Genomic DNA, 27467 nt, shown 5'->3' with positions numbered 1-27467 from the left:
AGTTTGCATGACGGGAATCTCAGAGTCGACACGGGTGCGTGAGGAGGCAGAAGAGAAAAAGGAAATTGCAATCCTAAGGGTGACAGCCCTGAAATGTTGAGTTTAAAAACTGCCTGGGGATTCAACTTCACAGACTTGGCAAAGTAGATGCAAATGCATATTCAAAGTCAATGCAAATTCACTGGTGACTTTCTCCACTCACTACTGCTACCTGATGAGGCTGATGGACTTGGACGGTGGGGCCCACCCTCCTCCCTCAGCTCCCTCCACAGTGCCCATCCCAGAGCTGACCTCCTGGCGACAAGAGATCCAACAGGAGTAGCTCCCAGAAGTGGAGGTTGCAGAGGGAAATGCTTCTGGAGGCACTGCCCAGAGTGAGGTCTGCTGGGGAGGAGTCCAGGAGGGGCAGGCTTCCTGTGGGAAAGAGACAGCAGCAAGTGGTCAGAGGAGCCCTCATTATCTGAAGGGCTTGACACTCCCTATAGGAGGAGGCACTGCAGGTCACCTCTCAGAGGGCAGAGGATGGACTGACCATGCCAAAACACAGAAGGATCAGAACACCAGACTGGCTTCAGGTGGTGGAGAGGAGGGAATGGGAGGCAGATAAAATTTGGGCTTACTTAGAGCTCCTCCTGAGATTTCTGAGGTTCCATATGGGGTCCAGGCACCACCGAGGCTGGGAAAGGTTAACCTTGGCCTAAGTACAGGGATCAAAGGTACCACTCCAGATGGTCCTTTCTGTCCCGGAGGCCACATGTCCCAGAACCACGGACCTTGTGTTCTGAGAAAGATGGACATGGAATCGTACGACTCTGGCAGAGCCCAAGCTGAGAAGGAGGCCATCAGTGCCCACAGCCTGGCAGGTGTTTTGTGCTTTTCTGCTGACTCGGCACAGCAGGATCACTTAGCTGACACGGCTCAGCCGGAAGGGCAGCACCTGGCTCCATTCTGGCGCCTCCACCGCAGTGGGCTGACGGCTCTGGCTTGTCTCAGCACCTGGGGCAGCACCCTCTGTGGGTGAGAGGCTGAGAGCAATTGCTTAACCCAGGATGCTTCCGAGAAAGCATCCAAGCTGGGCCACAGAGGGCAGGCAGCAGGGAGAGGCGGACCCTGGGCAGCTGAGTTCCTGTCTCGTAGCCACTGCACCACTTGCCAAGCACCAACCACTATGCACACGTTCCTCTCATAGCTGCAGCCCTCTGCTTACATATCACAGCTATTCTCATTTAACCAATAAAAAAGCCGAGGTTCCGAGTGGTTAAGGAGCTGACTACCGTCACACAGGGAGAAGCAGTGCCACAGACCTGTCCAGATTGTTGTGGGACATGTACTGGCCCCCTCACCCAGGGCGGGACACCGACCTGCCTCAAGTGTGGCTTCAGTGACAGCCAGGGGAAAGGAAGGGCGCCCACGCTGGTGGCAGGAGGAAAGTGCTGCTGCAGCCATGGCTTTGGAAGCCACCGTGAGGACTCCTGAGAGAACAACGCATGGGGGCCAGCGCTATGGCACAGAGGGTTAAGCTGCCATCATCAACACTGCCATCCCACCTCAGAGCAGCGGTTTGAGTCCCAGCTGCTCCACTTCCCATCCCTGCTCCCGCTCCCCCATTCCCATCCCTGCTATGGAGTTCCAGGCAGCTGGCTTTGGCCTGCCCAGCCCTGGCCGCTGTGGTTATTTGAACAGTGAACCAGAAGATAGAAGATTTCTTTGTCTTTGTCACTTTCTCTCTGTCGCTCTACCTTTCAAATAATAATAGTTTACAAAAATTGTAAGTACAATACTTAAAAAAAATTAAGTGCATACATTCCTGTTGGGATGCAATGAAAGACCTGGAAGCTTTCATATCCATAGGGAGGAGGAAAGGGAAGGACGGGGCCTGGTGAACTCGGTGCCCTCTCACAAGAGATCAGCCCCTTGGCACTGCAGGCCCTCCAAGACCCCACACCACCTCCAGCTGCTACCAGCCCCCCAGCCCACTCCCCTCCATGCGAGTGTTCTTCCTTGAGGCTGGGGCAACATCTGCCACCCGCAGCCACCCAGCAAAGGCAGTCCTGCTTCTGCTGAGAGGTGCTCGGATGAAGAATCACCTGCCACTGGCCCAGCCCACGTCTTGAGGAGTCTGACCCTGCTGTGGACTCCACTGCCGGCACAGGGCCAGGCTCAGGCAGCCCAGTCACTCTGCCCCACCCAGATCGCTGCCCTCAGACTTCTGGAGCCATCAGAGAAGGAAGCCCTTTTCTCCCGAGATTGCTCCTGGCGGGGCATCGTGAGGAGTAAGGATGGCAGGAAGGACCGATCCGGAATCCTGGGGACACTGCTTGAGTGAGTTCACCCAGCTGTCCTGAGCCACATATTCAGACTTCCTGCTAATGTGAGCCAATAGAATCTCCGTACTCGAGCCATCTCCAGCTTGGTTCCTAGCAAGTGCAGGTCAAGTATTTTGATAAATTCCCTCTCCAGGCATTTACTCCTGCTGTGTTCTCCACTCTAAATTCAACTTTCTGGGTTATGGAAGTCTTGTTACTTTCATGGCATATCTCAAAACCTCCCTATTCTCTGACCCGCTGCCAGCCAGTCTGGGTCTCCCTTTGAGAATCTGTTCCCACTTGAAACTCAGTGCCTGCCTTCTCCACATGGGCCACAGCACCCAGCCCAATGCCAATCATAGCAGGTACACCAAAGTGGCTTAAATTTGTGCCTCCTAATACATCTCTGCATGTATATGTATTTATTTTCATTTGTTGGAAAGACAAAGTGATGAGGATGGGAGCAAGAGAGATCTTCCACCTGCTGGTTCACTTCTCAAATGCCTGTAACAGCTAGGATAGGGCTAGGCCAAAGCCAGGAGCCTGGAACTCCATTTGGGTGTCCCATGTGAGCGGTAGGGATCCAAGAACTTGAGCCGTTATCTCATTACCTGTTGTCTCCCAGGAAGCTGGATAGTAACTGGAGATGGGACTTGAATCCAGGCACTCGGATATGGAATGTGGGCATCCCAAGCAAGCAGCTGAACCCACTGCACCACAATGTCTACCCTCTCTCTCTCTCCAGCTAAAGTAGGATATGAATGTCAAGGAATATAGAAGATGTTAGGGACTGAGACTCCCTCCGGACCCACTTGTTCCTGTCTTCATATCTACCTCTGTCCTCGGCAAGAGATCTCAGCCACTGGGCAGATTACATAAGTGCATGAGCCTCACCTCCGGTTGTCAACAGAACACGGGGGTGTGCCTGAACACCTGCGGAGGAAGGCTCCCTTCAAAGATCCAGACTCTATGTGCTGCCAATCACTGGCCTTCCTCTGCACTGAGCCCCATTTCCCCTGGGGCACTGCAAGCTGCTGGCACTGTCATCCTCTCATTGGGTAAGCAGAGAGCTAGCTGGGGGTAGAGGAGGGGAGGAAAGAGACTAGAGGATGGGTATACCTGAAGACCCACACCCAGTATATTGAATGAGTGGGATTCACCACCAATTATGTTTATTTCCGTTATGAAGGATAGAATTGTGTTCCCTTACAGAAGTATACAAATGAATTCTTGTGTGTATGCATTCAATTCAAAGACAAATGTGCATGCTGAGTGACTTGGTGTGAGTAACTCCACCTCCGTGAGCCTCCACTTCTTTATTACAAACAAGAATACAGCGCCTGCCCTGCCCACTCCTGAACTAACAGAATGAGCCTATCTACACCTAGAGGTGTGATGAGAAGGTTTCTAAGCCTTCAGTCTGGGCCACTATCATGGCCACTGCAGCAGGACTGTCACTAATGAGGCTCAGTGGCATACTTTGGGACCTCTTCCAAAAGACTGTAATCAACCAACATTATGAAGTTATTTTTTCTGTAATGTCTTTATACCATTGCCAGGTGAGAGTATAAAAATTCAAATGCCTACAGGGCTAGGCGAAGACTGTGGCAAATTGTTGAGTGCTTACCCATTTCCCACCTGAGAAGGCAGCCACTGAACCCTATCTGCTAGCAGGCTGTCCTGTGTGATGGAGGCTCAATATGGACAGAAATTCCAATTTTTGAGTAGAAACTAGGAATGTTGATTTTTATGTGAAATCTTATAAGGAGTTTTACAATTTGACAAGCAGGGTTAAAACTTAAACTGACACACTTTGTGAGAGCCAAAGTCATGTATTTATTTGCAAGCTGCATTTCACCCAGAGCCTGCCGAAGTCCTCTCATAACATTGCATTGTCCCTGCTTCGATTCCTTGGTGAAAGCTTTCAGGCCACACTGATTTTAAGAAAAATCCAAAACGAATAACCTGACCAGTTCCCCAGATCTGAGCAAGGATGTCTGTCACTCCACACCACACGCTACTGACCCGCATGGGGCAGGCAGGGGCACTCGCTGAGTCCCAGCCTGGGCCACGGAGCCGCACAGCCACGTGGACTCGGGCTGACTCGGTGCTGTCGCACCTCTCTCCCCAGCCAGCTCCGCTGAGTCACCCAGCCCCGCCAGCCAAGATCTCTGGAGATAAAGAGCAACACTGGAATATCATTTACATGTTGTCCCGAGGTAAAATTGGATGTTTCTGTCAATTCTTGTTTCTTGAATTTCACAAGCTCTGCAAATTAAGTGCAGCACACACCACGGCTGCCTGCCTGGTTCTGTGACAAGAAAGGCAGACCTGATGGACCTCCATAGGCCACTGGGGACAAACAGCATGACTGGGAGGCCCCTGGCACTGCTGGTCTCCAGGCCCCTCCTCCCCCACACAGCCCTGACCAATCCATCTACCGCCCCCCGCCCTGCCCCAGGTGGAGGGTCCCGTCCCACAATTAAACATTGGCCACAACGACCACTTAACCTTCTGCACCTCTGGAGGGGAAGAAAGCCCCATCTGGCAAATGTTCAGATGCAAGGACATGCGTGTCCCCCAGGCGTTATTACGGGGCTACACCTGAGATTTCTTAGTAGCGTTTTTGGTCCCTTCTTTCTTTAAGTGTCAACAACCATCGTCATTTTTGGAACAAAAGTAAAAACAGACCCTTGACACAAACTCAGACCCTGGACCCAGGACCCCTGGAGAGCAGGACTCCTAGCAAACAAAGGTCACAGCTGCACAAGGCAGGTTTCCAGCAGACGGCACCACGTGTCCGCCCAGAGAGCCCTTGTGCGCTCAGAGGCCATCCCGGTGCAGACCCAGCCCACGGAGGGCCGTGAGTGATACAGAGGGGTGAGAGGAGGGTACCTGAGCTCCTCGCTCCCAGCCAGTGCGTCTCTTCAGCGTCGTGTTCGAACAAACGAAGAAGGAATTTCATTAAGTAAAAGCTATGAAATTAAGACTGTATTTAGTAAAATAAGATATAAAAGGCATATGAGGATATATCTCTAAAATACAAGTTTTACACAACAAATATGATATATTTCTGTGCAAAAAAATAAGATATACATGAAAGAAAAGAGATTTTTTTCTACGTGTCAGGGAGGTTAAGATGAGAGCTTTCTGGGACACTATTGGTGAGGGCACAGGCACTAATCTCCTTGTCACTCTTAGGGCCACATAAATTGCCACAGTCTCTGCAGAGTGCAGTGCTCACTGGCCCTGTCTGCTGGATTGCGCTGAGCCATCCCATGTGACTTGCTCTGACCAATCAGATTTGAAGGTGTCACTTCTGGAAGTTTGAAACACACACCGAGTCCAGGGTGACTCAGCTCTTTCCCTTTTATGGTCCCTGTGCTGTGGTGACCATAATTGCTCTAGATTGTTCTGTGCTGTCATCCTAGGTCCCAGAGGACAACGCAGAGTCTCTAGAATCCATAATGGATGTGAGGCATTAATAAGAAATGCAATTTTGTGAGTTTAAATCAGGGAGATGTGCACCTGCTCATGCCTGCAGCAGGATCTAGTTCACCGACAAGATCAGTCTGGCCGTGTCTGTGAGACATTAAAATGCCCATGCCTTTGACTGCGTAGTTTCACTTCTACTTTAGTGCAATTTCTTTTACATGACTTTTACATACGTGCAAAGTGACACATGCAAAGATACTGTGCAGCAAACCTTGGGAACAGCCCGAGAATATCGTGATAGGCTTCTTCATAAGTGTTATGCTTTACTGATCAACAAATCATGGAATATCCAGATTGAGAAAGAGTATTCAGCCCATAAAGAAAATAAAGCAAATTTTTTATGAACTGAGGGAAACATTTTCCAAAAATACACTTTGAAGCAGAAAATGATGCAGCATTAGAACTTACACTAACTTTTTTGAGTCATCTTCGATTTCCTCATCAGTACCTTACAGTTTTCAATGTACAGATCTTTCACTTGCTTGATTAAATTTACTCTTAAGTATTTTTTGGGGGGGACTATCAGAAATCAGATTGGTTTTGTGACTTCTTTGTGTGTGTGTATGGAGAGTTCATTGTTAGTTTATCAAAACAGTACTGATTTTTGTGTAATGGTTTTGGTTTTGCTTCCTAAAACTTGACTAAATTATCAGTTCTAGCAGCTTTTTGGTGGAATCTTTAGGATTTTCCTATATATAAAATTATATCACAAGTAAACAGAGACAATTCCACTTGCTCCTTTCTTATTTGGGTGTCACTTCTTGATTTGTCTTGCCTAATGGCTCTGGACAGACCTTCCAGGACTATGCTGAAGAAGTAATGAGAGAAGGCATCCTTGATCTTACAGGAAAAGTTCACCTCGACATTAGCTGTGTGTTTACTACATAGTTTTACTTATGTTGAGGCATATTCCTTCCACACATAATTTGTTGAGCTTTTTATTTTAATTATGAAAGGATGTTGAATCTTGTCAAATAATTTTCCTGCATCTTATGAGATGGTTGACTGGTTTTTTTCCTTTGTTGTATTAAGATGGTACATTGCAGATATTGATTTGTGTATATCGAACCATCCTTGCATCCCAGGAAAAACCCTATTTGATTGTCTATGATAATATGGATGAACCTGGAAGATGTTACGCTACATGAAATACAACAGATAAAGTAAGACAAATGCTGTATGATTTCACTTACACTCATATGTAAATTTTTTACAAGTTGAGTTCATGGAACTAGAGAGTAATATGGTAGTTATCAGAGGCTGGGGTGGTATAAGGCAGGGAGATATGGATCTAAGGGTACAAAGTTTCAGGTATACAGGAGAAGTAAGCTTTAGTGTTCTATAGTACAAAAAACATATACTTTAAATATTCTCACTGCAGGTTCATGTCCCAGCTATTCCAGCTCCCTGCTAATGGCCTGGGAAAAGCAGTGATAGATGGGCCCCTGCCAACCATGTGGGAGACCTGATTGAAGCTCCTGACTCCTGGCTTTGGCCTTGCTTGGCCCTGGCCATTGTGGCCATCTGAGGAGTGAGCCAGCAGATGGAAGGCCTCTCTCTCTCTCTCTGTTTCTCTCCGTCTCACTGTAACTCTGATGTTCAAATAAATAAATAAATCTTTAACAAATAGTAAATATTCTCAACACAAAAAATTAAGGAGATGAGGATGATGGCTATGTGAATTAATACAGCTATGTGATGTAATCATTCCACAACGTGTCTATGTTAACAAAACATTGAACCCTATTTGTTCTTTAAAAGTAAAATAATAGTTTTAAAGAAAATAATTATAAGAGGGTTTCTTGTTTTTTTTATTTTTTTTATTTGACAGGTAGAGTTATAGACAGTGAGAGAGACAGAGAGAAAGGTCTTCCTTCCGTTGGTTCACCCCCTAAATGGCCGCTACAGCTGGCTCACTGTGCCAATCCTAAGCCAGGAGCCAGGTGCTTCTCCTGGTCTCCCATGCGGGTACAGGGCCCAAGCACTTGGGCCATCCTCCACTGTCCTCCCGGGCCACAGCAGAGAGCTGGACTGGAAGAGGAGCAACCGGGACTAGAACCTGGTGCCCATATGGGATGCCGGCACCTCAGGTGGAGGATTAACCTAGTGAGCCGCGGCTCTGGCAACCTTAAGAGGGTATCTTGTAACACTTCTTGCTCATTGACTTTCTTAAATCATGGAGTCATTTCATCCACTCATGAATCCGTTTGTCCATCCATCCATCCATCCATCCATGTCTCCATCTGTCCATTCATCATTAAACATAGTAAGATAAGAACTACATAGATCAACAATAAAACAAAATGACCCCCATTTTGTGTTGGTTGCCCATGAAACTTGACTGAGTTATTTCAACTAGAGACATATATATGTATATATATATATATATATATATAAAACATATATATACACACCTGTGTATATATACACACATACATGCACAATATATATATATACACATACATGCACAAACATACCTATACACACAAATACATACATACGTATAAGTATAGACATATAGACATGGGGTACATGTATCTCTCTTTTTTTATTTTTTTAAGATTTATTTATTTACTTGAAAGTCAGAGTTACACAGAGAAAAGGAGAGGCAGAGAAAGAGAAAGAGAGAGGTCTTCCATCTGCTGGTTCACTCCTCAATTGCTAGCAATGGCTAGAGCTTCGCCTATTCGAAGCCAGGAGCCAGGAGCTTCTTCCGGGTCTCCCACACAAGTGCAGGGGCCCAAGCACTTGGGCCATCTTCCATTGCTTTCCCAGGCCATAGCAGAGAGCTGGATGGGAAGTGGAGCAGCCAGGACTCAAACTGGCACCCATATGGGATGCTGGCACAGCAGGCGGTGGCTTTACCTGCTACTCCACAATGCCAGCCCCACATGTATCTCTCTTACACAAAGAAGCTGGGGACCTTTCTTAACCTCTCTGAGCCTCCAATTTCTCTGTACAATAAACATCATTTATTAATGCGAAGACTCATATACCCCAGGACTAAAGCAAGGTTGCATCTATAAGAAGCACTGCCCTGGCTGGCGCCGCGGCTCACTAGGCTAATCCCCTGCCTAGTGGCGCCAGCACACCAGGTTCTAGTCCCAGTCGGGGCGCTGGATTCTGTCCCGGTTGCCCCTCTTCCAGGCCAGCTCTCTGCTGTGGCCAGGGAGTGCAGTGGAAGATGGCCCAAGTCCTTGGGCCCTGCACCCTATGGGAGACCAGGAGAAGCACCTGGCTCCTGCCATCCCGCGGTGGCCATTGGAGGGTGAACCAATGCCAAAAGGAAGACCTTTCTCTCTGTCTCTCTCTCACTGTCCACTCTGCCTGTCAAAAAAAAAAAAAAAAAAAAAAAAAAAAAGAAGAAGAAGAAGAAGAAGCACTGCCCAAACAAAAATTGAAATCTTTGCTTTCATCTTTCCCAAACATTTTAAGTCATGTTCCATCCAAAAGGCAGTCCATGCATGAGACTGAAGGGTGGAAGGCAAAGATTGGGCCTCTCTCTGTTTGTCACCATGGACTCTCTGCCTCCCTGGATGGGCCCTTGCTCTTGCCAGGTGCCCTTGCCACAACCATCCTCCCTTCCTCTGCTCCAGATGTGGAGGTGATGACCACAGAGCCCTTGCTCTTCCTAAATGCGTGCAAACACCAGAGTTTGCTACAGGAGGAGTGAACAGGGTACTTTAGGGATGGCATTGAGTTTCTCACTTCTTCTGCCACTCAAAGACATTTTTTAAGAGCTGCCATTGGTTATCACTCACTGCCACAAAAGCATCTTGAAATAAAACAAATCCTTCTTTAGCAAATACATTTAGCTTTGCATGGAAGCACTACTTATCCAGTGTTTTTCCTGGTTGGAGATCACTGATCGCATCTGAGTTTCTTATTCTACCACCAGGAAGCTGTGTCTGTAAACATTATAAAAACCGACTTCTGTTCTTCTCAGCATCTCTTGCCAGGCATTTGTGACCAGTCAGTCCTGTGGGCATCGGCCTCAGACAGCATTTGACCCTAACATTAAATTAAATTAATGAGAAGCAGGCATTTGGCTCAACAGTTAAGCCAATGCTTAGGATGCCCTCCTCCCATTTGGGAGTGCCCGGTTTGAGTCCTGGCTCCTCTACTTCCAATCCAGCTTCCTGCTACTTGTGCAGCAGATTGGAGGCAGCAGATGACGGCTCAAGACCTCTTGAGTCCCTGCCACCCACATGGGAGCCCCAGGTGGAGTTCCTGTCTCCTAGCTTCAGTCTGGCTCAGCCCTGGCTGTTGCAGGCACTTGGAGAGTGAACCAAAGAATGGAAGATCGATCTCTCTCTCTCTCTCTCTCTCTCTCTCTGTCTCAAAGAATATGAAAATAGAGAAATGATTTTGTTAATTCCCAGATTATTTTCTCTGTAAATCATTGAATATTTTCTCCTCCTATGACTGCAATGACAAGCAGCAAACTGGCAATCGCAGCCACCTAAGAACAGATGCATTTGTAGGACTGATGAAGAAAAAGTTAGATTTAAGTAATAAAGCCAGTTTGCAGCCATTTGTGGCTGGTTATGTGAGGGTCTTCCTTAAGACTGATGAAGAAAAAGGACTGATGAAGAAAAGGACTGATGAAGAAAAAGTTAGATTTAAGTAATACAGCCAGTTTGCAGCCATTTGTGCCTGGTTATGTTTGCATCTAGGGAGGAAAAAAGAGGTTGAAAAACACAAATCAGCTCGGGCAGGGAGGGTCTGAATAAATCCCCCTGTTAGGTTCACACCCCTACCCTAACATTCCTGAGCACAGCTGCTTAAACGAAGAAGGTTGACTGAGCACATGGTTTTGCAGGTTCAGACTCCAGGATCAGGCAGGCCCAGGGGTCTGGTGTCTGAGGAGGGTGGCGGATGGTAGAATCCAGGCAGAGGGAAGATCACATGGAGAGCCAGGGGCAGTGGCTGGGCCCAACTCAGCTCCTGGTCACCACAGTTGGGTCCAGCCTCCACCCTCTTCAGTACCATTAACTTGGGGTTTGGGGGCTCAATTATCCATGAGAACTGGGGAGTCAAATCGTAGCTCACTTGCTCTCTCTCCCTCTCCCTCATTATTTTAGATGGGAGTCCATGGACGGGAGGAGGCGGGGAGGGGTTGCCGGGACTAGGGCTGAGTAAAGCAGTGTCCGGGGAGTCACAGCCTAGGTGGCAGTGAGGTACTGAAGGTGAGAATGCTGTCAGCGTGACCTTTGAAAGCTTCAGCAGCTCCAGGATGGAATCAGCACCTTGGTGCGTGTCTAGAGGTCACTTTGCAGGTACAACACCAAGATCCAAGGGCAGCAGCCCTGGGCTCTGAGGCCTCGGGCAGTGAGGGAGCTGCCCTGAATCAGTGGGAGGCGTGTGTCTTACCTCCCACTCCAGACCTGCCCATGCCTAAGGGAGCTGCGGGAGGAGCTGTCTGCTTTGATGACACCGCTCTCTCTCCCTCTCCCTGCCTCCCTTCCTCCTCCACCCCCTACCAGCTGAGTTTGGTGCATAGGCAGCAGCAACATTTGTCTACACAATGCCAGGAAAAGGGATTTATCTGCTTTTCTCTCCTGACAGCACCTCCTACAGAGAGGGATGCTTTGATGGGAGAGGCGAAGGAATCTGATTCAGGGCAAAAAGCACTCTATCTTGCTTCCCTTCCCAACCAAAGACCCCACAAAAAGACAGATAAGTGGGGGGGGGGGGCAGAGGGAGAGTGAGGCGGGAGAGGGAGCTGCCACCCGGGTAGAGAGGCCTGGCTGCTGGGACTGCAGGGCCACAGTGACTGCCTCCCACCACACGACCCCCCTGTCCCCACAACACCTTAGGGAGAAAGCAGTGCCCTTGAGTGCTCCACCCTTTGATGTGGCTGCATGTTTGAGAGTTACCACAAGCCCTGGGCTACTTGCAGCTTTGGGCTTAATTTTCTCCTTGAAATAAATTCACTGTGTGAAGAGTCGCCTGGTCAGGCAAGGAAGGCACTTCTTTGAAAGCCGGAAGACCTAAGTTCAAGCTCAAGTCTGACTCTAATCCATCATGTGGCCTTGGCTAAGCCTGTGCTGCTTGGGCCACAGTCTCAGGATACTCCACTGCCTTAACCAGAAAGGTTCTTTCACCCTAATAGCTCTCAGCCTATGTACTCTTCTGGGCAGTGTTTGATAGTTGGTGCAAGTTCAAAGCCACGTCCCGACCTTCCCCCATGGCATAGTGAGGGCACGTAGAGGCAGGAGGACGAACAACTTGTCTTCAGGAGAAGGCTGGAAACCCCGAGGTCAGCAAACAGGCTGGCGATGAGATCATGACACAATGGAAAAATAAGGCTTGGCTTAGAGCTGTGGGGTTTGGGGCAAGGAGTGATCTACATTAGGAAGCAAAAAACTGCGTTCATTCTTCCCTTGTGCAGAGGCTGCATAGGCAAAGCCTGGGACGTGAGAACGACCCTTGGAATTACAATCTCAGCTCCAGGAGCTCTCCCTTCCCTCCTTCAGCCTGCCCTGGACGCCTACATGGACTTGGGCTCATTTACATACAAACTCACCTTGGCCAGTTCTCATCACAGGGGCAGCACACTCCACAGGTGCCCACAAGGTGCAGGGCCTTGAATGAAGGGCCAGAAGACAGAGCAAGGAGCTGCCTCCTGCTCACCCCAGATTCCCCACGACTCCCTCCGACATCCCAGGGGAGAGGCCCCTCCCCGGGGCCTCGGCACACTTGTCTACACCAGTCTGCTTGGCTCATACTTCACCACCCTCCTGTCTTTCTCAAATTTTTCTTCTCCATAAGAAATAGAAGTCCCCTTTGATGCTCTCCATCCCTCCTCCCTGCTTCGTTTTCCTTCTGAAGCCCAATACCAAAAAGATGTCGGCAATGACGGCCGAGTCAGAACCTCCTAAAATTCTCTGCTCCATAAAAGGAGTGAGAAATTATACAAAAATTGCCAGAGTCAACTCTTTCAGAACTCTGTGAATTAACCAAGGACTTGTGGCAACCCGGGGAGCATTTAGTCAAGAAAAATTGCTGAATCTCTATAAGAACAGCAACTTTTATGGCATTTTAACTCGCCTGTTCTCATGCTCTGCTCTCCAGGTAAATGGTAACCTTGAAAAATCGCGCAACCCACACTCCCAGGGCAACCTGGCAGTCACAATGGAGGCAGAACAGAACCTGGATTCTTTCGAAGTCTCATTCCGAATGTGTGTCAGTATTTGGCCTGGCTTCACTGGAAGACCCCACTCCTAAGGCCATCTGTTATCTGACCTGACTTGAGGCTTGCTCAGTATGAAAAGTCATCTCCCTGGGGGAATGTTTGTTTATAAGGGAGGTGTGTTAACTTTGCAGCTGCCTGAAGTGGTGGATAATGGCGGGAGAAGGAGTTGGGGGACACACAGTAGACTCACTAAAAAGTATAAAAGAACAAGTTGGGGATTGAGAGATTCACAGAGCCTCTTCAAAGCTCGGGCATGTTTCTGGAAATTCGAAGGCCACACATACTCCCAGGGTGGTGTTGGTGCCCAGGAAGGACTTGAGATGGTGTTAAGCTCTTGCCTCTGACTGACCACGAGGCTCTGCACGGGCAAGAAATGAAACTCAACAGCTGTCAGCTGCCTGACTGAGCACCGAAGGCATGCACACTGCACACGCAGAGCCGCTCAGCCTACACTGGGAGGCCTATTGGTTCTGGACGTAGAAGGAAACCTCTGTGCGATCATTAGCTCACCGCTGAACTGAGCAGAGACGGCAGTGCCCAAATGCAACTGAGCACACAGACTTCACAGAATCCATTCCGAAAAGTCCACTAAACATACAAATAAGCAACAGCAAATCCTAGAGATCTTATTGACAGGGCTATCAAATTACATTATACATCTTATCAAGTTTACAGTGAAAAATTATAAGCTATGCAAAGACATCAGAAACTGGACCAATATGCAAGGGAAGAAAACAATCAATAGAAACTGTCCTGCAGGAAGCCTGGACAGTTGGCAACAATTTGAAGTCATCTTATTAAATATTTGAAAGAGCTAAAAAAAAATCATATCCAAAAACCTATTGGAGCAATGTGTCCTCATTGACGTCAGCGTTGCGAGAACATCATAGACTGCATGCACACAGGCCTAGCCTGTTGTTCCAAGACGACAAACCTGCACACGGCTGCTGTATAGAAGATTGTAGGCGACTGTTATACCACAGGAAGGATTTGCATATCTAAACACAGAAAAGGAACAGGAGAAACATGGTCTCAAATATAAAAAACGGTGCGCCTGTGCAGGGTACTGAGCCTGCAGACTGGAAGCTGCTGTGAGCAGAGAGTGAACAATGAGTGGCCAGGAAGGCTAGGACGGTACTGGACATCATCGCAGACCATATAAACACTGCACACCAGGCTACACTAGATTCACTTTCTTCAATAGTAAATCAGCCTTAGTCCCTGTAACTTTGTATTTCATAAACTTAATTTTAGCTTTTTGATTCTTGTAATAACACTTAGCTTAAAACATATATGCTGGTGGCCAATGCTGTAGAGCAGTAGGTTAAGCTAATGCCTACAATACCAGCCTCTCATAACAGAGCACCCTTTCAAGTCTCAGCTGCTCCGCTTCTGGTCCAGCTCCCTGCTAATGTGCCTGGGAAAGCAGCAGAAGATGGCCCAAGTCCTTGGACCCTTGTCATCCACATGAGAGACTAGAATGCAGTTCTTGGATCCTGGCTTCAACCTGGACTAGCCCTAACCATTGTGGCCTCTCTCTCTCCCTCTTAAATAAATAAGCAAATAAATCTTTTAAGAAAAAACACAAACATTGGACAGCTATACAAAAATATTTTTTCTTTAGATCTTATAAACTTTTTCTATTTTAAAATTTTTGTGCTTTTTAAACTTTTTGTTAAAATCTAAGATGCAAACATACATATTAACCTAGACTTACATGGGTCAAGATGATCAATATCTCTGTCTTCAGGGCTGGGACACAAGAAGCCGCCATCTCCCATGACAACAGGTGTCTTCTGAAGGGCTTGCCTGAGGCCATTCTGCAGCTAACATTTTATATAGAAGAATAAGACATCATTTACAGTAATAATAAAAAGTATAGACTAACAAGCACAGAAGCTGGTAACATAGACGTTTATTATTAATAACAAGCATTATGAACTGTGTGTAATAATATGTGCCACAATTTTATATAACCAACAGTGCAGTAGGTCTGTTTGCACCAGCATCACCACAATGAGTGACATGTACACACATGTAGTAACACTACAGCATTGTGGGGGCCACAATATCCCTAGATGGTAGGCATTTTTCAGCTCCATTACAATCTTATGGACATATAATGTTACACACAGTCCAGCACTGATGGGACTATCACTGTGTGAAGCTTGGCTGTATACAGTTTAAAAGCACAATGACTGGAGTAGAAAGTACAATTGCTGTCCCCAGATAAATATATGAACTGATTGAATTATTTTGAAACTCAACTCAATGATAAGAAACTCACTCTACCAGTGAAAACACACATAGGCTGAAAAGTGAAGGGATGGGAAAAGCTAAGCTATGCCAATGGAACCAATACAGCAAGATTACCGTGTTTGCAGCAGTTAAGACAGACTTTAAGTCCGAAACTGCATGAAGAGGAAAGGAAGGTCACTACTGATGGTAAAGGGATCAATTAATCAAGAGGAAATAACAACTGTAAGCATAAATGTGCCTAATGTTAGAGCACCTAATTAAATAAAGCAAACAGTAGTTCTAAAAGGAGAGAGAGACTTTAATGTAACAATACTTGGAGATTTCAACACCCAACTTTCAACCATGGACAGATCACACAGAGCAAAAAAAAAAGAAAAAAAAAAGGACTTAAAAAAATACTTAGACCAAATTGACATAGCAAACATTTACAAAATATTTCATCCAGTAGCTATAAAATATTAATTTTTTTCTCATCAGCACATGGAACATTCCCCAGGATAGACCATTGATGAGGCACAAACTCAAAATAACTGAAATCTTGCCATGTGTCTTTCCTGAGCACAATGGAGTAAAACAAAATCAACAAGAGAAACTTTAGAAATTGTATAAATACACAGAAGTTGAACAACATTCTCTAGAATTATGAATGGATCAATGAAGAAATCAAAAAGGAAATTAAAAAAATTTTTAAATAAACTAAAATGAAAATACAACATACCCAAACATGCAGGATATGGCCAAAGCAGCCTAAAAGGCAAGTTTATAATAAGTGTCTACACCAAAAGCCAGAAGAATTTCAAATAAACCAGATGATGCAACCCAAGGAACTAGAAAAGCAAGAACAAACCAAACCAAAAAAGAAGGAAGAAAATAACAAAGTGGCTCGCGCCATGGCACAGTAGGTTAATCCTCCACCTGCGATGCCAGCATCCCATATGGATGCCAGTTCTAATCCTGGCTGCTCCACTTTCAATTCAAATATCTGATGTGGCCTGGGAAGGCAGTGGAGGATGGCCCAAGTCCTTGGGCTCCTGCACCCACATAGGAGACTGGGAAAAAGCACCTGGCTCCTGGCTTCAGATCAGCACAGCTACAGCTATTGCAGCCATTTGGGGAGTGAACCAATGGAAGGAAGACCTTTCTCTCTGTCTCTCCCTCTGTCTGTAACTCTCTCTCTCAAATTAATAAATAAAAATCTTTTAAAAAAAGAGAATAACAAAGAACAGAGCAGAAATAGATGAAACAGAGAATAAAAAATGTACCAAAAATCAATTAAATGAAGAGCTGGTTTTTGGAAGCATAAATGAAATTGATAAGTTTTTAGGTAGACTAATAAAAAAAAAGATCCAAATAAACAAAACCAAAGATAAAGAAGGAGACTTGAAACCTATTAACAGGCCTCCTGTTAAAACACACACACACACACACACACACACAACACACACACACACACACACACGGTTCCAGGCAATACTGCAGAGATCCAAGCAATACTGCAGAGCTTCCTTAGCCAGAAGGAACCGCCTCCACCAGCCCTCCCTCAGCCTCTAGCAGACCAGAGAGCAAGACTTCAGCCATGGGAGGTAGAGAAGAAAAGTGAGTTTGGACACTGCTGTGATACTTGGTGCTAAGCCACTAAGGTGAGATCCCATACCTGTGAAGCCCAAAAACCTATGTCCCCAGGTGACTGTTCACAGAGCCACTAGGCTTCCCTGGAGGAACTAGCTTTGACCAACAACACTACCAGCTGCACATGGGCCTGGTGTGCACCCTCAAGACTGTGCAGAGCCTGGGACTGTGGAATACAGATGTGACCAACTCAGTGCCAGCCCAGTGGCCAACCGCCTGTCTTTATCACCCATCCCCCATTCGAGGGCAGACGGCAAGAACCAGAAGCTGTATCTTTGGATTCAGTGCCAGGCTGGTAAAATTCCACCCTGCCCCCAGGTCAGTGCCTACAGACCTCCTCTGGGCCTGCCCTGATGCCAGTAGAGTCCCATGGCTCCAGTTGATCAGCCCTGCATTCCTGCCAGCACCACCCACGGCCTGTCGCAGCAGTCTCTGACTGTCCACCTCAGCAGTTGATAGCCCATGGCCTTGTGAGCTTTGATCCTACTATGCTGCACTGGTCTTGGTGCGTTGTGGGCTCCAGGTGTGACTCAGCATAGGTGGCCACGGGACCAGGTCTCTGGAGGAGGCTCACATAGACAGAATAACTGTTTTTAGACACTGCTCCAGTTCATTTTGAGCAACACACAAACGGCAGATTTGGGACAATCTGGGCTTGGGGCGTCCACTAGGACTGAAACAGCAACAATACACTAACAGCAGACTTGTGGAAAACCATAATTTACTGCGCCATCTAGTGCTGAAATAGCAGAAGAGTCCACAGTCTCACAGAAAATAAGCAGACTTAATTTCTGCAAGAAACAGAACCCAGACTACAAGGACTGGAAAGAGTCCCCAGTCCTTCAAATGCAGATGACACTGTATGTCTACAAGCTTCAAGGACTTTCAGGGTACCATGCCTTGATATAACAAATAAAATGATGTGGGGCCTGTTTCGTGGTGCAGAGGGCCAGGCCGCTGCTTGAGGCACCAGCATCCAATATTGGAGCACTTGTTCAAGTCCTGGTTGTCTTGCTTCTAATGCAGCTCCCTGGTGGTACATCTGGGAAAACAACAGATGATGGCTCAGAGGACTTGGGTGCTGCCCACCCGTGACAGAGACCCAGATGGAGCTCCAGGGCCCTGACTTCAGCCTGGCCCAGCCCCAGCTATTGCAGCCATTCAGGGAGTGAACCAGTATATGCAATCTCTCTCTCTCTCTTTCTCTCTGTCTGACTCTCCCTCTCTTTCTGTCCCTCTGCATTTCAAATAAATAAAATAAATCTTAAAAAATATATAATGTACCAGCGACTGACTAGAGAGTAACTGGCATCTGCGAATGCTCAGATGGCAAATGCAAATACCCATTTTAAGAAAACTCAATGAACTGCAAGAGAACTCAGATACATGATTTAATAATCTAACAGAGACACTTAACAGAAAGTGATTTTGAAAAATCAAACAGAAAACTTTAAATGTAATAGAAGGCAGAATTAGCAGAATAGATAAAGCAGAAGAAAGAACCCATGAGCTTAAAGACAGGCTATATACATATTGATCTCCAAAAAAGGAATCCAAAAAATGAAGAAAACTGATGGGGCCTTTGAGATAGTATTTAGACGAAAGACTAGGATTGTTGAGTTCAAGAGGGACTTCCAAGTACTGAAGGGAGAGACAGCTTCTTCAAACAGACCGTGACGGACGACTTCCCAAACCTACAGCAAGATCCAGCTGTCCAGATGCGGGAGGACCAGAGGTCCCGAGTCAGACTGACCTCAAACAAGTCCACCCCAAGGTCTGTCACACTCCAGCTCATCAAGGCTGCGAGAGTCAGGAAACAAGTAAGACGCAAGTCTCCTGACTCCAGAAATTACGCCAGAAAGCTCACAGGCCAGGAGGGAGGGAGTGGAGACACTCTGAGTGCTGCAGGAGAAACCTCAAACCACACAGACTGCATCCAGCAAGTCTGCTCTTCAGATAAAAGGGACAGACAGCGACATTCCCAACAACAGCAGAGAGGATTTGTCACCACCAGACCTATCTTCGGAGAAACAGCCCAGGGAGTCCTTCAAACCCAAAGAAAGAGATACTAGTAAGATCTCAAAAGGTGGGAGACTCACAGGTGAGGGTAACTATAAAGAAAAATTCAGAACATTCTACCATGGTAAATAGGGTGCTTAAACCGTTCGTGTTGAGGATGGAGAATAACACAAAACAACCACAAAGGATGACTACATTAATATGTGGTGAGACAGGTAGTATAGAAAGTTGTAAAGTGGGACACCAAAAATTCAAGATATGAGGAGGAATGGAGTGTAAGGGTAGAGTTGTTTGTTTTCTAAAATTTATTTTTAGTTATTTAAAAGGCAGAGACATAGAGAGATAAAGAGATCTTTCATCCACTGGTCACTCCCCAGATGCCCACTACAGCTGGGGCTGGGCCAGACCAAGCCAGGGCCTGGAACTCAATCCAGGTCTCCCACAAGTGTGGCAGGGGCCCAAGTACTTGGGGCCGGCATTGTGGTGCAGTGAGCTAAGCTGCCACCTGCAATGTCAGCATGCCATGTCACAGTGCTGGTTTGAGTCCTGGCTGCTCCACTTCTGATCCAGCTCCCTGCTAATGTGCCTGGAAAGGCAGAGGATGATGGTCCAAGGACTTGGGCCACTGCTACCCATGTGGGAGATGCAGATGAAGTTCTAGGCCCCTGGCTTTGGCCTGGCCCAGCCCTGGTCATTATTGCCATTTGAGGAATGAACAAGTAGATGGAAAATCTCTCTCTCTGCCTTTCAAATAAATAAATAAAAGGTTTTTTTTTTTTTGTTTTGTTTTGTTTTTTGTTTTTTAAGACCCAAGTACTTGATCCCTCACCTGCTGCTTCCTGAGGCGCACATTAGCAGAGAGCTGGAGCAGGAACAGAGCCAGCCCTGGAACTAAGGGACTCCGGTATGGCATGCAAGCGTTCCCAGCAACATGTTAACTGCTGTGCTAAATGGTCCCTCCTTTACTACTATTATTTTCTCTTTCCTTTATTGCTTCTTTTTCTATTTTTATCATCAATGTTAAGTTGTTATCATGTCAAAATGACTTGTTATAATCAAAATATGTTTCTGGTAAACATCATAGGCCCTCTAAAGCAAAATTCTGCAGTAGACATACCAAAAAATAATAATAATAGATAGCCAAGGAATCAAAACTAATAACTAGAGGGAATCACTTAACCACAAAGGAGGACTATAATTGAGGAAAAAATAAGAAATACAACAAAACTAGAAAAACAGCTATCAAAATGGCAGTAGAAAGAACTCATCTATTAACAATTACTTTAAGTGTAAATGGATTGACTTCTCCAATTAAAAGACACAGAGTGGCTGAGTGGATAAGACTCTATGAGGTACTTACAAGAAACTCACTTTATCACTAAGAATGCACAGACTGAAAGTGAAAGGATAAATAAGATATTCCATGCAAATGAAAGCCAAAAGAAAGTAGGAGTATCCATATGTATACCAGATAAAACAGCTTTTAAATAAAATGCAGTTAAAAAGAGACAAGGAAATTCATTATATAATGGTAAAGTATTCAGTTCGGCAACAGGAAGCAACAATTTTTTAAAGATTTATTCATTTATTTGAGAGCTAGAGCTACAGAGAGACACAGAGAGAGAGACAGAGACAGAGAGAGGTCTTCCATTAGAGGTCTTCCATCCGCTGGTTCACTTCCTAAATGGCCTCAATGGTTGGAGTTGGGCCAGCTGAAGCCAGGAGCCAGGAGCTTCTTCCTGATCTCCCACGTGGGTGCAGGAGCTTCTTCCTGATCTCTACATGGCCCAAGCACCGAGGCCATCTTCCACGCTTTCCCAGGCCATAGCAGAGGGCTCTGTTGGAAGATGAGTAGCCGGAACATGAACCAAAGCCCAGATGGGATGCTGGTGCTGCAGGCAGAGGCCCAGCAAACTGGGCCACAGCACCGGCCCCAGGAAGCAACAGTTGTAAATATATGGGAGCATCCAAATATATAAAGGAAATATTGATAGACTAAAGGGAAAGGTGCACTCCAATACAGCAATACTACGGGACTTGAATGTTCAGAAATGAACAGATCATCCATACAGCAGATCAACAAAGAAACAGCAGAGTGAAGCTTCCCCCTGGATCAACTGTGCTGACATCTACAGAACATTCCACCCAACAGCTACAGAATATACATTTTAAAGAATAGAAAAAATATTGGATATTTTTACTACAGTCGATAACAAGATAAACTTTCGCAACAATACAATCATGTTTAAATTTAAAAACGTACTGTTGATTAATGGATCATGGAATAAGCTAATAAGGAAATGTTAAAGTTTCTTGAAACATGAAAATCAACACACAACAGAAAAACTTATGGGATACATCAAAAGCGATGATAAGCAGGAAATGTACAGCAATCAATGCCTACATGCAAGAAGCAGAAAGATCTCAACTCTCACTGCATTCCAAGGACCTAGAAAAATAAAACAGAACAAATCAGACCTAAAGTTAGCGGAGGAAAAAAATAATACAACTGAGTTCAGAGAGAAATAGGAGACTAGAAAAACAATGCAAAAGAGCAATGAAGTTAAGCTGGGTTTTTGCTTTTGTTTTCATTTCTTTGAAAGAGAGACGGACAGACTCAGACCTTCCACCCACTGAGCCTTTCCTCAAATGCCCACAGTGGGTCTAAGGCAGGCATCAGGGGCAGAGGCTCCAGTAACTTAAACTACCATCTGCTGCCGCCCAGGGTGCACAATAGCAGGGAGCAGGACCGGAGGCAGAGTGAGGACTCCACTTCAGGCGCTGCAACACAGGATATGGGTGTCCCGAGCGCGTCCTAAACACTGCCCCCGTTACCTGCCTCCAAAGCTGGTTTTGGTTTTTACTGAAAGGTTGAAATCCACATTTGACTATGCAAAAAGAGATAAGACCCAAATAAGTAAAACCAGAGACAAAAACAGACATCACAACTGACAGAAATACAAAGAAGTGTTATAGATTATCATGAATAATTATAGTCCAATAAATTTGATAACCTAGACAAATTCCTGGACATATTTGATCAAGATTGAATTATGAAGAAATGCAACACCTAAAATACTGTTAATGAGTAGTGTGGCTGAATCTGTAATTTTTTAAAAATCCCATTAAAGAAAAGCCCAAGACCAGATGGTTTCACTCCTGAATTCTACTAAACATTAACAAGGGGTGGGTGCTGTGGTGTAGTAGCAGGTAAACCTTTGAAGACTCCACCAAAAAAAAAACCAAAACCAGTAGAAATAATAAAAAAAATTCAGCAAAGTTGCAAGATACAAAGTCAAAATACAAAAATTAATAGCATTATTATACCCCAACAGTGAATTAAGCAAAAACAAATCAAGAAAGCAATTCAATTTCTAATAGCTATCAAAAAACAAAATACATAGGAATAAATTTGACCAGTTTAGGTGAGAGGTCCCTGCAATAAAAACTGTAAAATACGGATGAAAGAAAATAAAGAGAACACAAAGAAATAGGCAGACATCCTGTGTTCATGGATTAGGAGAATCAATATTGTTAAAATGTCTGTACTACATAAAGTGATTTATAGATTCAATGCAATATCTATCAAAATGCCAATAACTTTTCCACAGAACTATAAAACACCACTAAAATTTGTTGCTTAAGCTGCTACCTGGGTTGGCATCCCATATGAGCACCAGTTAGAGTTCCAGCTGCTCCATTTCCAATCCAGCTTCCTGCTAATGCACCTGGGAAAGCAGTGGGAGATGATCAAAGTGTTTGGGTCCCTTCTGCCTTCACGGGAGATCAGAATGGAGTTCCAGGTTCCGGGCTTCAGCCTGGCCCAGCCTCAGGCCATTGCAGCCACTTGGGGTGCTAACCAGTGGATAGAAGACTGATCTCTCTCTCTCTCTCATTCTCTCTCTCTCTCCCTCTCTCTCCCTCTGCCCTTCAAATAATAAATAAATAATTTTTAAAAACTGTAATGGAGCCAAAAAAAACCCAAAGAGTCAAAGCAATCTTCATCCAAAAGAACAAGGGAGAAGTTACCTAACTTTAAAATATTTTACAAAGCTAACAGTACTTAAAACATCATGATATTGGCATTAAAACATATATTTAGGGGCCAGCATTTTGGCATAGCAGGTTAAGACTCCACCTGTAAAGCCAGCATCCCACATGGGTGCCAGCTCAAGACCCAGCTGCTCTACTTTGACCAAACTCCCTGCTAATGCTCCTGGGAAAACAGTGGAAGATGGCCCAAGTGTTCGTCCCCTGCACCCACATGAAAAACCCAGAAGAAGCTCCAGGCTCTCAGCCTGGCCCAGCCCCAGCCATTGCAATCATTTAGGGTATGAGCCAGCAGCTAGAAGTACCCTCCCTCCCTCTCTCTCTCTCTTCTCCCCCTGCTCCTCTCTGTAACTCTACCTTTTCAAAAAAGTAAAATAAAAAATTAAAAAATACGTACAAACCAAGAGAACAGAATGGACAGCCTGGAAGTAAATCCACACATCTATAGCCAACTGATCATTGCCAAAGGTGGTAAGAATGTGCATTCCAGAAAAAGAAAGTTTTTTCAATAAATGGTGCTGGGGAAATTGGATATTCACATGTAGAAGAATGAAACTAAACCCGTATCTCAAACCATGAACAAAAATCAATTCAAAATGGATTAAAGACCTAAATCTAAGACTTGAAACTGAAACTACTAGAGAAAAACATAGGGGAATGCTTCAGGGAATTGGAATAGGCAAGGATTTTTTGGATCCAACTCCAAAAAGCACAGAAAACAAAAGCAAAAATAGACAAATGGAATTTAATCAAACTATAGAGCTTCTGTACATAAAAAGGAAAAATCAACACTCAACCTACAGAATGGGAGAAAATATTTGCAAATTATGCTTCTGACAGGCATTATTAATGAGAATATATTAGGAACTCAAATAACTCGACAGCAAAAAAAAACTCACAAATAATACAATTAAAATTTGGGAAGTAGATCTAAACAGACATTTTTTCAAAGGAAGATAGACAAAAGACTAATGGCTAGAAAATAAAGTGTTCAACATAATTAATTATCAGAGAGATGCAAATCAAAACCAAAAATTAGATGTCAGTTCATGCCACTTACAACTGGATTTGTAAAAAAAAAGACGTAAGATAATAAGCACTAAAGGGAACCCTTGCACACTGCTGGTGGGAATGTAAATTAGTATGGCCATTATGGAAAACAGTATGGAAGTTTCTCAAAAAACTAAAAATAGGACTACCATATGATCCAGCAATCCCACTCCTGGGTATATATCCAAGAGAAATGAAACCCATCTGTCAAAGAGACATCTGCACTCTCAGGTTATTTTGCAGCACTGTTCACAAAAGCTAAGATGTGGAAGCAGCCTAAGTGTCCATCAGCTGATACATGGGAAAGGAAAATGTGGCATATATACACAGTGGAATGTTATTCAGCCATAAAAAGAAAGAAATGTTGTCATTTGCGCCAACACATAGAAAGCTAGAGGACCTTATATCAAGTGGAAAAAGCCAGGCACACAAAGATTAGCGCCATGTGATCTCGCTCATACGTGGTCCAAAAAATTTGATCCTACAAAGGTTGAGAGTGTAATGGTAGTTAGCAGATGGTGAGAAAATTGTGCAGTGGGGAGAGAGATGTAGAAAGGTTATTTCATGGGTACTAAGTCACAGTTAGAAGAAAGAATGCCTGTGTTTGGATATACAGTGATGTGACCTCAGATAATGATAATGTGCTGTGCATTTTTCTTTAAAAGCTAAAGCTACAAGAAAGGATTTTGAATGCTTTTGCCATAAAGAAACAATGTTTGAGGAGATAGATACATTTACCCTGACTGGACATTAAACAATGTGTATACAGATATCACATTTTTATGTATCAGTTAAAATTTTTTTGAGAAAAGGAAATATAAAGCATCACTAGGGACAAGCAAATTGGAAAATGTGGAAGAAATGGATAAATTACTAGACACATGTAACCTACAAAATTGACCCACTGAAGACAGAAAACCTAACGACCCCTAAAAAATAATGAGGTTGAATCAGTAACAACAAAGAAAAGCCAAGGATTAGATTGCTTTGCTGCTGAATTTCACCACAGATTTAAAGAACTAACAACAACTCTTAGACTATTCAAGATATTGATGGGGAGTCCTTCCAAACTCATTCTGTGAAGCCAGCATTACCCTGATTCAAAATCGGACAAGGGACACACACAAAAAGAAAACCACAGATCAATATCCCTGATGAACACAGATGGAAAAATTCTCAACAAAATGCTAGCAAATTAAATCCAACTGTACATTAAAAAAGATAATTCATCATGATCAAGTGGGATTTATCCCAAGAATGCAAGAATGGTTCAACATATACGTATCAGTAAATGTAATACATCCTATCAACAGAATGAAGGGCAGAAATCATATGACTATCCCAATATATGAAGCTAAAGCATTCTCTAAAACTCAACATCACTTTATGATACAAACTCACAAAAACTAGGTATAGACACTACATACGACAAGCCCACAGATTACATCATACTGAATGGGGAAAAAATTGAAGTCATTTCCTCTAAAAAGATAAGGAACAAAACAAGGAAGTCCACTTTCACCACTGTTATTCAGTTTAGTTCTGAAAGTCTTTGCCAGAGCAATAAATGCAAGAGAAAGAAATAAAGGGTGACCAATTGGGGGAGAGAGAGAGAGAGGCTGAATTACTCCTGTTTGAAGATGACATGATTTTATAGGGCAACCTTACAATTCTACCAAAAACTGTTGCAATGAACAAATTCAGGAAGGAAGCAGAATGCAAAATCAGCACACATGAATCAATAGCTATTTTATTTATCAGCAATGAAATGAAATTGCTGAGAAAGAAATCAAGAAAAAAATTCCCACCCACAATAACTAAAAAAATAAAATACCTAGGAACAAATTTAAAGAAGTAAATGATTTCTACCATGAAAAGTTCAACACACTGATGATAGAAATGTAAAGGGACACACAAAGAAGGAAAGATATCTTATATGGATTGGAAGAATTAATATTATTAAAGCAATTTACAGATTCAAAACATTATTTATAATTTACAGATACCAAAACACTAATGACATTCTCCATGGAAGTAGAAAAAAAAACTCTTAAACTTTGTATGAAACGATAAAAGACACTGAATGGACAAAGCAATCCTAAGCAAAAATAGCAAAGCTGGACTCCGATTACAAAATACACTAGGAACTACGCAACCCAAAACAAAAGCACAGGTGAATAAAACAGGGTAAAGCACCCAAAAATAAAGCCACATGTTTACAGTTGCTATGGTTTGCACATTTGACCTCTAACTCAGTTTGGTCTCCAAAGTAAATGATATTAAGAAGGTGGACACTTAATGAAGCTGGGTCTTCAGAGGTGAGAGACCTGGGGTCCATGTTGTGGTGCAGCAGGTTCAGCCACCATTTGTGACACCAGCACCTCACACTGCGGTGCCGGTTGGAGTCCTTCTTGTTCCAATCCAGCTCCCTGATAATGCACCTGGGAAGGCAGCAGAGGATGGCTCAGGTACTTAGGGTACCTGCTATCCATGTGGGAGACCCGAATGGAGCTCCTGGCTCCTGGATTCAGCCTGGCCCAGAGCTGTCTGTTGCAGCAATTTTGGAGAGTGCACCAGCAGGTGGAAGATCTCTCCTTCTATTTCTCCCCCTGTCTCTGTTGCTCTGCCTTTCAAATAAATAAATAAATATGCCTTTAAAAATAGAGGTTAACATCTTTGAGCAATATTAGATCAGGTTAGTGGAGCCCCCAACCTGATAAAAAAAGAGTGGCAGGACTGGCACTGTGGCATTGCAGGTTAGGCTACCGTCTGCAATGCCAGCATCTCATATGGGCACTGCCAGTTTGAATCCTGGCTGCTCCACTTTTGATCCAGCTCCTTGCTAATGCACCTGGAAAAGCAGTGGAAGATGGCCCAAGTGCTTGGGTTCCTGCACTCATGTGGGAGACCCAGAAGAAGCTCTGGTGTCCTGGCTTCAGCCTTGCCCAGCCCTGGCCATTGTGGCCATTTGTCAAGAGAGGGGATGTGAACCAGCAGATGGAAGATCTCTCACGCTGTATCTCCTTCTTTCTCTGTAACTCTGCCTTTAAAATAAATTTTAAAAATCCTTTAAAAAGAAGAAGAAGAGGGACACAAACACACGCCCAGTATCTTGCCCCGTGATGCTCTCTGCCGTCTGACAACAAGAAAGCCATTCCTAGTAGAGGACTCTGACTTTGCACCTCCAGAATCAGGAGTCAGATAAACTGCATCACAGAGCTGGCCTGCCACAAAGATTCCATTTTTCTTTACAGTTATGAAAAACTGACTAACACAATAGTTAACTGGTTTTCAACAAAGGCAGCAAGGACACACAGTGGAGTCGGGAATGGCACTGGGAAATTGGGATTTTTAGATGCAGAGGAAAGAAACTAGACCCCCAGCTCTTAGCACACACAAAACGCAGCTAAGTAGACATGAAACTACTGGGAGAAAACAGGGAGAAATACTTGAGTACGTTG

General features: G+C 44.7%; 1 long non-coding RNA gene across 2 annotated transcripts in view; it reads right to left on the bottom strand.

Moving 5' to 3' along the window:
• The window catches only part of LOC149120903 (uncharacterized), a 48118-nt gene that overhangs the window by 8147 nt on the left and 12504 nt on the right, over nucleotides 1–27467 (bottom strand). For both annotated transcript variants that reach the window (XR_016224497.1, XR_016224498.1), the window contains exons 2-4: nucleotides 21311–21355; nucleotides 14717–20743; nucleotides 292–414 (exon numbers count right to left, since the gene is read on the bottom strand). This is a non-coding gene — a long non-coding RNA (uncharacterized LOC149120903). The remainder of the gene's footprint in view (nucleotides 1–291; nucleotides 415–14716; nucleotides 20744–21310; nucleotides 21356–27467) is intronic.

This window comes from Oryctolagus cuniculus, chromosome 18, assembly GCF_051225735.1.
Source record: "Oryctolagus cuniculus isolate XC-2025 breed Fujian yellow rabbit chromosome 18, ASM5122573v1, whole genome shotgun sequence".
Lineage (NCBI taxonomy): Eukaryota > Metazoa > Chordata > Mammalia > Lagomorpha > Leporidae > Oryctolagus > Oryctolagus cuniculus.
This window is presented reverse-complemented; position numbering and strand designations above follow the sequence as displayed.